This window comes from Dreissena polymorpha, chromosome 6 (genome assembly GCF_020536995.1).
Source record: "Dreissena polymorpha isolate Duluth1 chromosome 6, UMN_Dpol_1.0, whole genome shotgun sequence".
Taxonomy (NCBI): domain Eukaryota; kingdom Metazoa; phylum Mollusca; class Bivalvia; order Myida; family Dreissenidae; genus Dreissena; species Dreissena polymorpha.
This window is the reverse complement of record NC_068360.1, coordinates 21,395,130-21,410,841: the sequence shown is the minus strand read 5'-3', so window position 1 is coordinate 21,410,841 and position 15,712 is coordinate 21,395,130. Positions and strand designations below refer to the sequence as shown.

General features: G+C 35.5%; 1 protein-coding gene across 1 annotated transcript in view; it reads right to left on the bottom strand.

Annotated features, from left to right (window-relative positions):
* Positions 1-4,421: 4,421 nt before the first annotated feature.
* LOC127835492 (protein PRRC2C-like) overlaps positions 4,422-15,712 on the bottom strand; it is a 29,442-nt gene continuing 18,151 nt past the window's right edge. The window contains exons 14-17 of the mRNA XM_052361935.1: positions 9,716-11,747; positions 9,135-9,247; positions 7,584-7,787; positions 4,422-7,128 (exon numbers count right to left, since the gene is read on the bottom strand). The gene's annotated coding sequence lies outside the window, so the exon portion shown is untranslated. The remainder of the gene's footprint in view (positions 7,129-7,583; positions 7,788-9,134; positions 9,248-9,715; positions 11,748-15,712) is intronic.

Below are 15,712 nucleotides of genomic sequence, written 5' to 3'. Positions count from 1 at the left end.
TTTGTAACGTTTTTTGTCGATACATTAGAAAACACATGCATTACAAACATATATTATCAGACATTTAAACGTGAAAATGTAAAGCTTAATTTACTTATTGGTAGGGTTTAAGATGTGTGCATCCAAACGATATACGGTGAATGAAATATTTGTATTTAACAATTAATTCATATTATATATCACATTCCAAATGTTATAGTTTTGTTTGTAAAGTCATTGAACAAATTGTTGTTTTTGTTTCAAACATCTGTGAACAAGCCCACTTAAAACTTAGCTGGTTATTGAGCTACGGTAATAATATTTGAATTATTTTCTGATATAACTTTAAAACAAATTACCTATGATTTTAATTTTAAAGAATAAGACTATGGCTAACATTGAAAAGAACGTTTGTAAGGGTAAAATAATAAAATATAGTGATGACGCTTAATACAATATTAGTAACAACGTGTGTCAAAAGTAAAGGATAGACGGAATTGAGATACTTATCAGGAATAATGAAACACGGAAGTGGATACTTAGCTCTTCGTTCAGGAAAAATGAAAACGGACATGGATACTTACCCCTTCGTTCAGGAAGCAGAAAACAACGGAAGTGGGATGCTTATAATATGTTTTTATTATTTTTATATAAACGAAGGTATACGCGATAGCATACCACTTCGCACGAGTTCAGTACAACCGTGATTTTTACACATTGTTCGTGCATATCAGGTACCTGAGCATATGAATACATTGCATGTATATTACCATGATTAAGACCAACTTTTATAGGACTTTCCATTAAAAATTAACAGTTTGTTTTATTGAACAAGACCGCTGTGTGCTAATATAATAGATCCGTAATAAAAGGGAACAACAAACAATCAGTACGTTTGCGCCTTTTACAATTTAACCAGTTGCAATTATAATAGATGTCTTAACATTATGGAAGTAACCAAAGTTTCAATACAAAATTTTAAGCAGATCGGTTGCTTGATAAAAGCGCTCATCAAATACACGACAAATATCGGTTTACCAATATAAAGAAGTGAAACTCCAGCTGCTGGGGCAGTATTTAAATTTTATTATAAACAATTAGTTGGTCCTTTATCTAAGGCAAGTGACCGATTGCCCAAACAGTACAATACAGCATAATACAAAACAACATGAACACATATAAGAATAAAGCTGGGGTCACCGCCCTGGAACGGTCAATGCAAAGCAGTCAAAACAAACCGTATTACGACCGACTTGGCTACATAGTTGTATTTGCACGTTACTATCGTAAAGTAATTAGTGCGAACATTGCACGATCATAGTTACACATATTATCAATAAACTTGTATCGAAAGGATATTATATCTTGTATCTTCATAAGATTTACAATATTGAACATTAGGTAGTCTTAAACCGTTCACAACAAATGAATTTTACTGCGGGAATGGTAACAATAGCTCTGCCTTAGCCCAATGTTACAACAGTGTCGTGTTCTGTTTAATGTATTTATTCTTCATTTAACAACTTAAGCTGATGAAACTTCCCAATCAGAATTCATCCAGATGTAATCGTGTATTTCCTGCTTTATGCGATTACCATGGGCCATGTTTGAACTAACATCTTAAACTTAACCTTTAATAATATCTCATACCATTTTTTATCATATGTAATAATTGGCTTTGAGCTGTGCGTTATTTAAGGGGCATTTCCACGTTTTGGAAAATTGATAAAATAAAAAAAGTTTTGCAAATTTTCGTTGTAGTTATCATATTTGTGAGGAAACAGTAATACTGAACATTTACCATGCTCTAAAATATCAATTATATGCATCGTTTGACGATTTAAAAACCTGAAAATTATAAAGCGTTGCAACGCGAACCGATTGAATAATGTGGAGCGTGCTGTTGTTGTGGTAATATTTTGTGACACTACAAGGATTGCTTACCGGTATATAAAGTATAAAAAATACATCACTCATTGCATGAGCACTGATGGCCGAGTGGTCTAAGCGATAGACTTTTACTCCAGGAGTCAGTGGTTCGAGTCCAGTTGAGGGTTACTTTTTTCATTATTTAATATTATTCGTATTTTTTCCGGAGATTTTAGAAACACTGTTCACAATTATCAATAAAAAGCATTTAATGACAAACACTTCAATACATTCAAAAGACTGTGAAAAGGTCCCTTAAAATATTGTAACATAATTCTCGCTTTATTTTCCGTAGAAAAATACCAACATTTTTTTTTAAATATAAATACAAAAAATACATTAAAAAGAGATGTACGGACATCTTTGCTGTTATTGTATAAGCAAATAATATTGGTTTCTAGTATTACCAATAAAGACTCTGCCTTAATATGTAATTGACTTATGTAAAATAACGAGGTATTAAATTTGCTTCGTATAATGTTTAACAAAAAATATTTGTTTACGTAGTTGTCCTTAATTAAAAGTTGTTTCCGATGCCTTAAAGGGATCTTTTCACGCTTTGGTAAATTGACAAAATTGAAAAAAGTTGTTTCAGATTCGTAAGTTTTCGTTTTAGCTATGATATTTGTGAGGAAACAGTAATACTGAACATTAACCATGCTCTAATATAGCCATTATATGCATCTTTTGACGATTTTAAACCCTAAAAATTATAAAGCGTTGCAACGCGAAACGATTGAATAATTTGGAGAGTTCTGTTTTTGTCGTTAAATTTTGTGAAACTACGAAGATTGCTTATATAAGGTATAAAATACGTCTCGACTGTGTACTCGGCGGAATAGCTCAGTAGGCTAAAGCATTTTTACCTCAGGACTCTGGCAGGACTCCAGGGGTCACTGGTTCGAAACCTGCTCCGGGCAATGTTCTTTTCCTTTTTTTATTTTTTTTCTTGATTTTTTACTGGAGCTTTAACGATCCAATGTTTACATTTATCAATAGAAAGCATTTAATGAATAAGTTAAAAAAAATGCCAAAATCTGTGAAAAGGCCCCTTTAAAGCGGTTATATACGATTTTTTATATGTGTTTAATTGTAATATATTGATAAAATATGTTACAATTACACAAAATAGGCAAGAAAAATTATACATTAAAGCCGAATGTCTTAAAATGCAGCAAAGACAAATTAGCGCCCCGAGCCGATAGTGACGTACATATTTTCCTACAATAACCGAAGCATTCGTCTTTGTATTATAAACCGTTAAACTACGAGGGGTGTTCCAGAAGTTCGTGCATTTTCGCTATATTAGTTTGCTGGTAAGTCAATGAAATTTACATATAATACAAACCAATTATCACGGACTTTATATATAAGCTAAAACTGCATGAATTCCATAAAGCGCGTTTGAAACGCGTTGGCATAGAGACCTCAGTAACGACATGTGGCGCACGCGTGTATTTTATTTTAAGTATGAGCGTTACGCGAATTTAAATTTGGTTTAAATGTCGTTGATAAACAGAATTTACGCCAAATTTCACGTTACAGCGCCTAAGTCCTCCTTACAGCCCGGATTTGGCCCCTATGGACTTCCGCGTCTTCCCGGAAGTTAAATCACAGTTGCGCGGTATTCGCTTTGCAACTTAACAGGAACTTACAGTTGCGGCAAAGCGAATCGTGTCGTCTTTTGACGCTGACTGGTATAGAGACACTTTTGACAAGTGGATTTCCCGACACATAAAGTGCATTCGCGTTGGAGGTGATTATGTGGAAAAGATTTGACAGTTGTTAACTTCATAACGTCATTGACGTTGAACAGAAACGTTACACGTGCGTCGGTAAGCGCATTGTGCACATGTTTGAATCTCTTATATATATTTATTGTTTTATGTATTTCCATGATATTTGGAGAGTAAATTTGGAAAGGACAAAATATTCTTTACATGCTATTTGTTTGTCCATTTATGTTACCAAATGAAAGTTATAGCAAAATCCACGAACTTCTGGAACACCCCTCGTAAGTTTAGATGCACATCGTACATGTATGGTATACATGCTGGCGAATTCGGCTGTACAGCCGTTTTCAATTTCAGAATTAAAAATCTGGCTTATTTCACATTTTCCGACACATGTTCTTCTTAACTTTTATTTTAATTTATATTGAAAAATATATATAATAAGTTTTTTACACAGTTTATATAGATTCATAAATATTTGACAAAATCGTATATACCCGCTTTAAGTATATTTTTCTCTTCAGAATGTGTTATGCTGTATTATTTTAACAGTTCAATACATATATTATCATTCACACAAGCAATTTTTTTATAACAATGGTTCGTTGAAATGAATGTGAAATAGGATTTGTAAGGAATATGTATTTCTTAAAATTATGAAGAATAATGAAGAGTGACAAAAGTGTTATACAGGACTTACGGGCGAGAGGACAGTTACAATAAAACAAAATGTGCTCCCCAGGTTCAATAGCGGAAAGCTATATATATTAAGTGGAAAGCCAATCCTTGACGATTTTATTAGTAATAACAACAAAGTATCACTAAACAATACTAGTCCACAAAAATGGTTATGTATTTTATTGAGTGCATGATCAATATTAGATCATGAAATACATTATTACCAACATCAACATCTTTAATTATTTACATACAACATTTTATATAGAAATGGTGGACAAAAACAACAGCATAAGTGTAGTGCGCTTTGTCTTAATACGAAAACCACAATAAAAGTACGCACGATTACAGACAGAATTAAGCACAGTAAGCCAGAAAATATAAACACGTAAAAATAAATGCAACAAATGACCGGTTACAGTTTAGACACTATTTTAACTTATAATATTAAAATCCTTTTTAACAGTTATTTAACAGATATTTACACAATTCAGACATACGCATACAAAATCATGCATGAATTTAGAAAGACCCTGATCAATATGAAGTACACAAACGATTGAAAAGTGCCTACGGGTACTTTTCATAGAGATTATTAATGTATTAATTTGCTTATTCAAAATGCTTATTTGGAGTCGACGAACATATTTGAACATTATATTTCAAATTGCATTTGATACGGTTTTATGTATATAGCACAATTTTGTATATTGTTACCAAATACTTATATTTGTGTTTGGTAACATTTTTTGTTAAGCTTAACATACAAATTAACGCATAATGAGTGTTTGTTTCTATGTATCAATTTGATCAACATGTCACACAATTCACAAACATCAATGTTGAGCTATTCAACAACAGAACAAACATGTTTCATGCATTCAATAAATGCTAAATATAAACAACCCCAAGTTTACGGAAATCTGGTCTTAAAACATTTGCTGAACTTTAACAGTGGGAGATTTACAGAAAATGGCTCCATTGAAGGCATTGCACTGACATCAATTGTGGGAATGTTAAAGTAAAAGGTCAAACACGTTGTTACAAAACTAATAAAATGTCAAACTTTATTATCAGCAATACATCAATACGTTCACGTTTAATATTAGCACAAACATAAGTGTTTATTCCACATACACTTACAAAGCAGACATCTTTGTTTTTATTTGTTTAAGCAAATACTATTGCTTTCTACTTTACCAATATAGACAATTGCATTTTTTGACAATTGTAGCATATGACTACACTCTTCCTTAATTTGTGAATGACTGATTTTAAATAACAAGGTACTAAATTTTCTTTAGATAATGTAAAACAAAATTAAACTTATTTTAAGTAGTTGTTCTTAATTAAAAGCAGTTGATATAACAAGGTGTTTATATTTCATTGATTACAGTTTTCTCTTCAGAATCTGTTACTGTGCATTATTTTAACAGTTTAAAACATATATGAGGATTCACACAATCAATATTTTTATGACTATGGTTTGTACAAATTAATGTAAACAGTGAGTTTATCTTACAAAAATTGCAACAAAAAATAAATAATGTACATTTAAAATACTATTGTTTCACAGTTGCTCTGTGTATAAATGTGAAAATATACCTCTACAATCTATGCAGTGATCAAGAGATATTGATTAAGATACTCTGTGATTAAAGAGGATAAATTTTGGTCGTCTTCATATGCATAAACAAATATAAAGAATTATAAACTATTATGTCCGAAAATAAATTTAAACACTTATGAGCATTTAAGTCTATGATCTAACAACACAAATTAACATTTATAACTTTTGCCATTTTTCATAAAACTGTAAAAAATTTTTTTTTTTAATTTTCAGTTTTCCTTAAAGTTTTCCCAAAAATGCAAGAGCCATTATCGCCTATTTTACAAACAATATCCATTGAAATCAACAAAGTACTGGTAGTAAATACAGAATCGATACTTTTAGGTACATTACATAAGTGTGCACATAATTTATTTAGATTTCCACGAATGCTATTAAACAAGATTCTTGTTTGAATACCGACCCGAATGAGCAAATTTACTAAATTCTAAACAGAAAAAGCAGAAACGTAAAACTTCTAAACCTTTCTTTACACTACTTTTATCTAGCTTATCTATAATACGGGTAAAAAACGGAAAACTGAAACATGTTTATAACATAAAAATACTCCAATATTTTTTAAATGTTGTCCAAGTTACTAACCTCATTAAAACAGCTTTGTCACACTTTGAAAGTCTTTGCTAAAAGTGTATTTCCCATTAGTTTGCCATTATCAGGATCACAATACATGTATGTAGTGATATCATAATATAGACAAAGAGATTGCATATATGTGCAATATGCGTGCTTTTAAAATACTTAAAATGCTATATTGAACACAATATTTCAACATAAAGACTGAGAGCATAACAATTCCCATAAAACATAAACTATTGTTTTTGTATGAATATAACATGGTTGGTCACATATAACATAAAACGTAAGCTATTGTGTTTTTTAATACAACTTGGCCGGCAACATACAACATGTGGCTGTTGACATGACTTTGTGGCTTTCCACTTGAATTGTTGTGATGTGTCATTCTGCCATTTCGATCTGAACAAGGTCATGCATTTTCACCCGTCATAACATTCAAAGATTCAGAGTAAGTGCTGACCAAACCAGGAGGTATGTGAAGACTAGCACATCTAAAACAGTATGAAACTCTGAGCTTCTTAGGTTTGACTGGGGTCAATATGGTAACAATTGCTGCAACAGGCTGTGTTTCTGATCGGATGGTTTGATTTCCTCAAATTGCATCTGAAAAAAGAAAGACTCGTTACTGTAGATGTCAGTTTTATTTATTTTTATACCGATGACATATCAAGAACAAGCACAGCACTTGGTATTTCAGTATGTAACAACTAATCTGACTTGAATCCATTGAGGCAATGATGGTATTGAGCCTTTTTTTAAATAATGATAGATAATAAATAGTTAAACTGGTATGCCATCATGCACCAACATTTTGCTTTTGTCTCCAAATTCCGCTAATTTAAAAGACAAAGAACCAAAATACACAAGTAGGCAAGTTCACAGAATGGCAAATATCTTTGGTTTAATCACACTTGAAGCAATACTTTTTGAGTTTAGACTTGACATACAAATCCAACAGCTGGATGTACGTATGGACGAACAAATGTACATCTACATGCACTCACACAACTCTGAACTTTGGAGCATGTAAAAAACATTGACACAACAAGAACACTCACCTGAAGTTTGTTCTGCAAGATCTGTACAGACTAAGGGTCCTGTACCTTGGATATACCAGAATCTTGAGATGATGACTGGTTCATGTGCTGTTATGATGTTCATAGACTGAGGGTTCCACACCATAGACATGCCAGAAACTCGAATGATGACTGTTGCTGGTTCAAATGCTTCAAAAACAAACCAACGCTTTTCTATCCGGGTTTCTGCAATTAAGTTGGTCATGTGTTAATTAAGACAACAATTTTTTAACACTTTACTAGCATTTCATAAAAATTGTAAAGTATCAAAATGCAGGTTCAACCCTGGCAACACACTTAATACTCTCTAAAAAAAGCCATTAACTTTAACAAATAGATCTTTGTCATAGACGTGGCGAACACCCCCACATGAAGAGCTGATGAAAAGAACTTGAAATGCTGGATGTATAAAACGCACCCATGACCCAGCGACCTAGTTTTTGGCACGGCATGGCCCATGTTCGAACAATGCCTAGAGATCATCTAGATTAAACTTCTGACCAAGATTGTTGAAGAGCGGATGATAAGTACTTGAAATAGAGAGCGGACACCAAACTGAATGTGTAAACCGCATTTAATGACCCCATGACCTAGTTTTTGGCCCGGCATGGCCCATGTTCGATAATGGCCTAGAGATCATCTATAAAAAAACTTCTGACCAAGGTTGGTGAAGAGACGATGATAAGTACTTAAATAGAGAGCAAGCACCAACTGATTATGTAAAACGCACTAAGTGACGCTGTGATCTTGTTTTTGGCCCAGCATTGCCCATGTTCAATTGTTTCCTAGAGATCATCTTAATAAAACATCTGACCAAGTTTGTTGAAGTTTGGATGAAAAATACTTTAATAAGAGAGCTGACAACATGCTGAATGTTTAAAACACACTAAGTGATACCATGCCCTAGGTTTTGATCCTGCATGACCCATATTCAAACTTGACCAAGACACCATCTAGATACAACTTCTGACAAAGTTTGGTGAAGATCGGATGTGGACAACCTGAACTATAGAGCGAGAACTTAATACGGATCGACCGTCAGACCGACAGATAGACAAGTTCACTCCTTTATACCCCCTAAACTAAAACATCACTGTCCCCTCTTCGTAATTCAATGTTATTTTAAAAACCATACCTACAATTGATATGGAACATGATTTTGTAAAGAGTGAGAGTCAGGTATGTTGGTACCTGCTGATAAATTGTTTGCTGTTGTTGTTGTTTTTGTTGTGGTTTTGAGTTTTAATATAACTCTATATGTTAAATTTAAAATGCAAATTTGAGGGTTTAACTTAAAACTTGTGCACTTTCTTCAAATTTCTTTATAAGATAAAATAGTTTGTGGCTGAACCCTTAAACTCAGTTTAGATAAACTGGTCAATTAATTGAAGAGCAGAAACCCCAGTTTGTATTGGGTTTTACCTATTGGGTATTTGTGAAAGCTTTATTGCATCAAAAGGTTTAGGCTATTACAACTGGGTCTCCTGAATGCTTTGCCACAGTGGCCCTTTTAGCAATTGCAAGGTGACTTACCTATTGAGATGCAGAGTTTGATAATGTGAACATCGCTCACTAAGCTTGAACTTGTGAGTAAAAGACCTCTGTGAACAGATAGAAAGACCTAAGGGCATCCCAGGAATGTGTCCCTGTAAACCAAATAATTTAATTCATTCTGAAATAGCATCAGTTATATAAGAAGTCAATCAATATTGTTTGAGTAAAAAAATTTTTAAGAAATAAATTATGTTTGAAGGATCTTAATACAAATGGGATATAAACTTAACACTTGATACAAACATAGCCTTCTATATATTGTACACTTGATACAAACATTGTGTGTCCCTCTGGAACCAATATTTATTAAGTTAAGTGCAACACTAAAAGGTGGGACGGACATAAGGAAGGTTGAAAGGAAGGACGGGGTAAATTACTGAGCCCTTTCAAGGCAATACAAATGGCAGCTTTTATAAATATTTAACACTTACATAAATGATTTGTTTAAGTTAGCAGCCAGGATAGAGTTATATCAATATTTAACACACCCAAACTGTTCAAATTGAAACTTGGAGTGAAACACTGCACATTATAAATGATTAATTACATTACCAACCTACCTTATTGACGAGGTTATCTTGACCCCTGGCCAAAAAAGTATGGAGCCCCAGGTTCAGTGTGGCTCCATTCTGCGGGTAGGACTAGTTGAGCATTTTCCCCAAGGTCCTGGGCCAGGAAGTGTCACTGGGCGTCTGGGCCCAGCTGACCAGACAGCCTGGTGTTCAGCTAGGAACCGATCTATGATTGCATGGATTCCTGTAGGAACAGGCTCTTAAAACAAAATCCAGTAATTTAAATAAATATTGAAAATAAATGAAGAAATTAATTTTGAAATGAGCTGAAGGCTTTTACATAATTATTTTACTGAAATTAAATATAATTTAACAATTCTATTAAAGCAGATTTTTCTGCAAGGATAAACTTTTGGTTCAGGGGCTGAATTTCGGTTGAAAATATACAAAACTTAATGCCCTGACCTTCTATGATTAAAATTGGTATCAGATCAAGTGCTATTTACATTTTATTTACTATGTGTGATCAATTTAAAAGCACATAATTCCCATTTGATGCTAGGAACTTTTCAGGCACATAAAATACTGATGTTAAGTGTAGTATATAAGCCTCATTCTGGAAAAATAGGACTTAATGCATGTGCAGTCTGCACAGGCTAATCTGGGATGACACTTTAATAGGACTTAATGTATGTGCAGTCTGCACAGGCTAATATGGGATGAAACTTTAATAGGACTTAATGTATGTGCAGTCTGCACAGGCTTATGTGGGATGACACTTTAATAGGACTTAATGTATGTGCAGTCTGCACAGGCTAATCTTGGATGACACTTTAATAGGACTTAATGTATGTGCAGTCTGCACAGGCTTATGTGGGATGACACTTGAATAGGACTTAATGTATGTGCAGTCTGCACAGGCTAATCTGGGATGACACTTTAATAGGACTTAATGTATGTGCAGTCTGCACAGGCTAATCTGGGATGACACTTGAATAGGACTTAATGTATGTGCAGTCTGCACAGGCTAATCTGGGATGACACTTGAATAGGACTTAATGTATGTGCAGTCTGCACAGGCTAATATGGGATGACACTTAAATAGGACTTAATGTATGTGCAGTCTGCACAGGCTAATCTGAGATGACACTTTAATAGGACAGTATGCATGTGCAGTCTGCACAGGCTAAACTGGGATGACACTTTTAAAGGGCTTAATGTATGTGCAGTCTGCACAGGCTAATCTGGGATGACACTTGAATAGGACTTAATGTATGTGCAGTCTGCACAGGCTAATCTGGGATGACACTTGAATAGGACTAAATGTATGTGCAATCTGCACAGGCTAATCTGGGATGACACTTTAATAGGACAGTATGCATGTGCAGTCTGCACAGGCTAATCTGGGATGACACTTTTAAAGGGCTTAATGTATGTGCAGTCTGCACAGGCTAATCTGGGATGACACTTTAATAGGACTTAATGTAGGTGCAGTCTGCACAGGCTAATCTTGGATGACAATTTAAGCACATACATGAAGCCCCATATCCCAGAACACCACTAAGATACTACTTATTTTTTCTTGTTGCTGCTGCGACTGGGCCTTAGACAGAGATGGAGCGAGTCCCGACGCCGAAGTCGCCACCCCAAACCCGAGAATTGCCGACAACTGTTGTTGAATGGCGTCAATCGCATACTGCTCTCCAGGCCTAAGGTTCACATTATTCGAGAACAACATATCGAGTAGTCATATTAATTGATGTGTCACGCAACGCCTGCTCTACCTGTTGGATCAGATCGTTTCAGTTCGAGCGACTTGTCCCGCATAATTTGTCGACGCCCATCATCCAATTGTTGCTAAGCGACATCGATGCTAAGACGGAAGTCAAACTCACCAAGGCTCTGCTGTTGGAAGTGTTGATGTAGCCAACATGGGAGGAGATATTGATAGGAGGCTTGGTAGTCTGACGCAAGACGTCTTCATGCTGAATTTCTTAAGCGAGTTGTAGTATTTGTGCAAGAAGGGGGTTGTCATTGACTTTCACTTCAATGACGTTGTCATGTTTGCGAGTTAAGTTCACTGAAAAGGAAATGGAAAGTAAACTAAAACCGGATTGTTTAGTGACACATGAATAAGCCTTGCAACACCTTACCTTACAGACCTGTTTTTTAAATGCCAAACATTGTGCCTATAATTGATATTTAGAATATTGCAATTAATTTTTCACCAATTAGAACTCAGAATAATATAGTATCAATGTTTTACGCGCACCAACTCGAAATTGGAATTTTTGGGTTTGTAGCAAGGTGTAACATTTATTTTTTGTAAATCAAAAACAGGCATTACTTCAGCAATTTAGAATGTGAGACTGTACACCTTTAATTGTGTGACTATAGAACTTTAAATGTGAGACTACATCATATTAAATGTGATACTAAGCAACTTAAAATGTGAGACAACACAGCTTTAAATGTTACAATCTACATATTTAAGTATGAGTCTGCACACCTTTAAATGTGAAAGTTTATGACTTATACCTAAGACTTAACAACTTTAAATGTGAGACAATACAACTGTATGGCATTTAATAAGAAACAATAGATGTGAGTTCAAAATAGTTACTAAGTGAAATAAGCAAACTAGAGCTTTGTCATAGACGTGACGAATACCCCCACATACCGCATTGAAACATAATATTTTGCATGTCGTCTTCCCAAAAAACACCGGACACCATGCTCAATTTTTAAAACGCACTTAGTGACCTCTTGACCTAGTTTTTGACCCAGAAAAGCCCATGTTCTAACTTGGCCTTAAGATCATCTCCATAAAACTTATGACCAAGTTTGGTGAAGATCGGATGTAAACTACTTGAATTAGAGAGCGGACACCATGCTGAATGTTAAAAAGTGACCTGTGACCTTGTTTTAGACCCGGAATGGCCCATGTTCAGACTTGTCCTAGAGACCATTTAGATAAAACTTGTGACCAAGTTTGGTCAGGATTGGATGAAAACTACTTCAATTAGAGAGCGGACAACATGGTGAGGTTTAAAACGCACTATGATACCCCGTGACCTAGTTTTTGACCCGGCATGACACATATTCCAACTTTACCTAGACATCATCTAGATACAACTTCTGACCAAGTTTGGTGAAGATTGGATGAAAACTACTTGAAATAGAAAGCAGACAACACTGTGATGTTTAAAACGCACTAAGTGACCCCATGACCTTTTTTTTGACCCGGCATGACCCATATTCAACCTTGACCTAGACATTATCAAGATACAACTTCTGACCAATTTTGGTGAAGATTGGATAAAAACTACTTGAATTAGAGAGCGGACAACATGGTGAGGTTTAAAACACACTAAGTGACCCCGTGACCTAGTTTTTGACCCATCCTGGCCCATGTTCGAACTTGACCTACACATCATCTAGTTACAACTTCTGACCAAGTGTGGTGAAGATCGGATTTAAACTACTTGAAATAGAGAGCGGACACCATGCTCAATGTTAAAAAACGCACTAAGTGACCCCGTGACCTAGTTTTTGACCCAGCAAGGCCCATGTTCGAACTTGGCCTTAAGATCATCTAGATACATCTTCTGACCAAGTTTGGTGAAGATTGGATGAAAACTACTTGAATTAGAGAGCGGACAACATGCTGAATGTTTAAAACGCACTAAGTAACCCCGTGACCTAGTTTTTGACCCGGCAAGGCCCATGTTCGAACTTGGCCTAGACATCATGTAGATACAACTTCTAACCAAGTTTGGTGAAGAACGGATGAAAACTACTTGAATTAGAGAGCGGACACTTAATACGGACCGACAGACAGTTCACTCCTATATACCCCCCTAAACTTCGTTTGTGGGGGTATAATTAAGCCAGTTATTCTGATAAAAAACTGTACAATGTGCTATAACTAGGGGCTAGCTCTGTGCAGAGTTTATTCTAACCATTTTTGGATTGGGACAATTCGTAACAAGAGCACCGCCTTGCGGGTGCAGACCGCTCATCTATTTTCTTTTTAAAGGTGAAGGGACTCTCATTTTCAATCACAAAGGAGGGAGGAGTGGAGTGAAGAGGGTGTATAGTGTGGGGTTGTGGACATTTATTACATTATCTTCCAAAAAAGCGAAAAAAAAAAAAAAAAAAAAATCGGGGGGGCGGGGGGGGGGGGGGGGGTTTGGGGGGGCGATGGGGGGGGGGGGTTTGGGTGCGATGGTTGGACGGTATTTCAAACATAACAGTTTTTAAAAAAACAAGGGACAAAATTGTCACAAAACCAGGTTTTCATTGTGAAAAAAAAATCTGATAAAGGGAGAAAACTCAAACTGAACTTTTGAAATGACCAAAAAAAATTAACCCTCTTTGTAAGTTTTTTTTTTTTTAAATCTATTTTTTGTCGTGGCGACCTTGACATTGGAGATATTGACGTGATTCTTTCGTGGGACACACCGTCCCATGATGGTGAACAAATGTGCCAAATGATTTTAAAATCTCACAATGAATGACATAGTTATGGCCAGGACAAGCTCATTTATGGCCATTTTTGACCTTTGAACTCAAAGTGTGACCTTGACCTTGGAGATATCGACGTAATTATTTCGCGCGACACACCGTCCAATGATGGTGAACAAATGTACCAAATGATTTTAAAATCTGACGATGAACGACATAGTTATGGCTCGGACAAGCTCATTTATGGCCATTTTTGACCTTTGAACTCAAAGTGTGACCTTGACCTTGGAGATATCGACGTAATTATTTCGCGCGACACACCGTCCAATGATGGTGAACAAATGTACCAAATGATTTTAAAATCTGACGATGAACGACATAGTTATGGCTCGGACAAGCTCATTTATGGCCATTTTTGACCTTTGAACTCAAAGTGTGACCTTGACCTTGGAGATATCGACGTAATTATTTCGCGCGACACACCGTCCAATGATGGTGAACAAATGTGCCAAATGATTTTAAAATCTGACAATGAACGACATAGTTATGGCCCGGACAAGCTTATTCCGCCAGTCCGCCAGTCCGCCAGCCAGCCAGCCAGCCCGCCCGCATTCGCCAATCTAATAACCAGTTTTTTCCTTCGGAAAACCTGGTTAAAAATGGGAGGGGGGGGTATAGTGTGAGGGTGTGGTGGTAATTTGTGAGATGATCTTAAAAAAAAAAAAAAAAAAAAAAAAAAAAATTGGGGGGGGGTGGGGGGGGGGGGGTGGGGGGGGGTTTGGGGGGGGGTATAGTGTGAGATTGTGGTGGTCATTTGTGAGATGATCTTAAAAAAAAAAAATAAAAAAAAAAATAAGGGGGGAGGGGGGGGGGGGAGGGGGGGAGGGCACGGGGGATGGTTTGGGTGGAGTCTATTGTGGTATGTCAGGTAAGAGTAGTTTCATCAAAGTATCAATCAAATCTAATCATAAATAAAGAAGTTATGGCAATTTTAGCAAAATTTAATAATTTGACCTTGAGAGTCAAGGTCATTCAAAGGTCAAAGTAAAATTCAAGTTGCCAGGTACAGTAACCTCATGATAGCATGTAAGTATTTGAAGTTTGAAAGCAATAGCCTTGATACTTAAGAAGTAAAGTGGATCGAAACACAAAATTTAACCATATATTAAAAGTTACTAAGTCAAAAAAGGGCCATAATTCCGTAACAATGACAACCGGAGTTATGCAACTTGTCCTTTTACTGTACCCTTATGATAGTTTGTGAGTGTTCCAAGTATGAAAGCAATATCTATGATACTTTAGGGGTAAAGTGGACCAAAACATAAATCTTAACCAAATTTTCAATTTTCTAAGTATAAAGGGCCCATAATTCCGTCCAAATGCCAGTCAGAGTTACATAATTTTGCCTGCACGGTCCCCTTATGATAGTTCATAAATCTTGCAAGTATGAAAGCAATAGCTTTGATACTGTAGGAATAAAGTGGACCTAAACACAAAACTTAATCAAATTTTCAATTTTCTAAGTATAAAAAGGGCACATAATTCTGTCAAAATGCCAGTCAGAGTTACATTACTTTG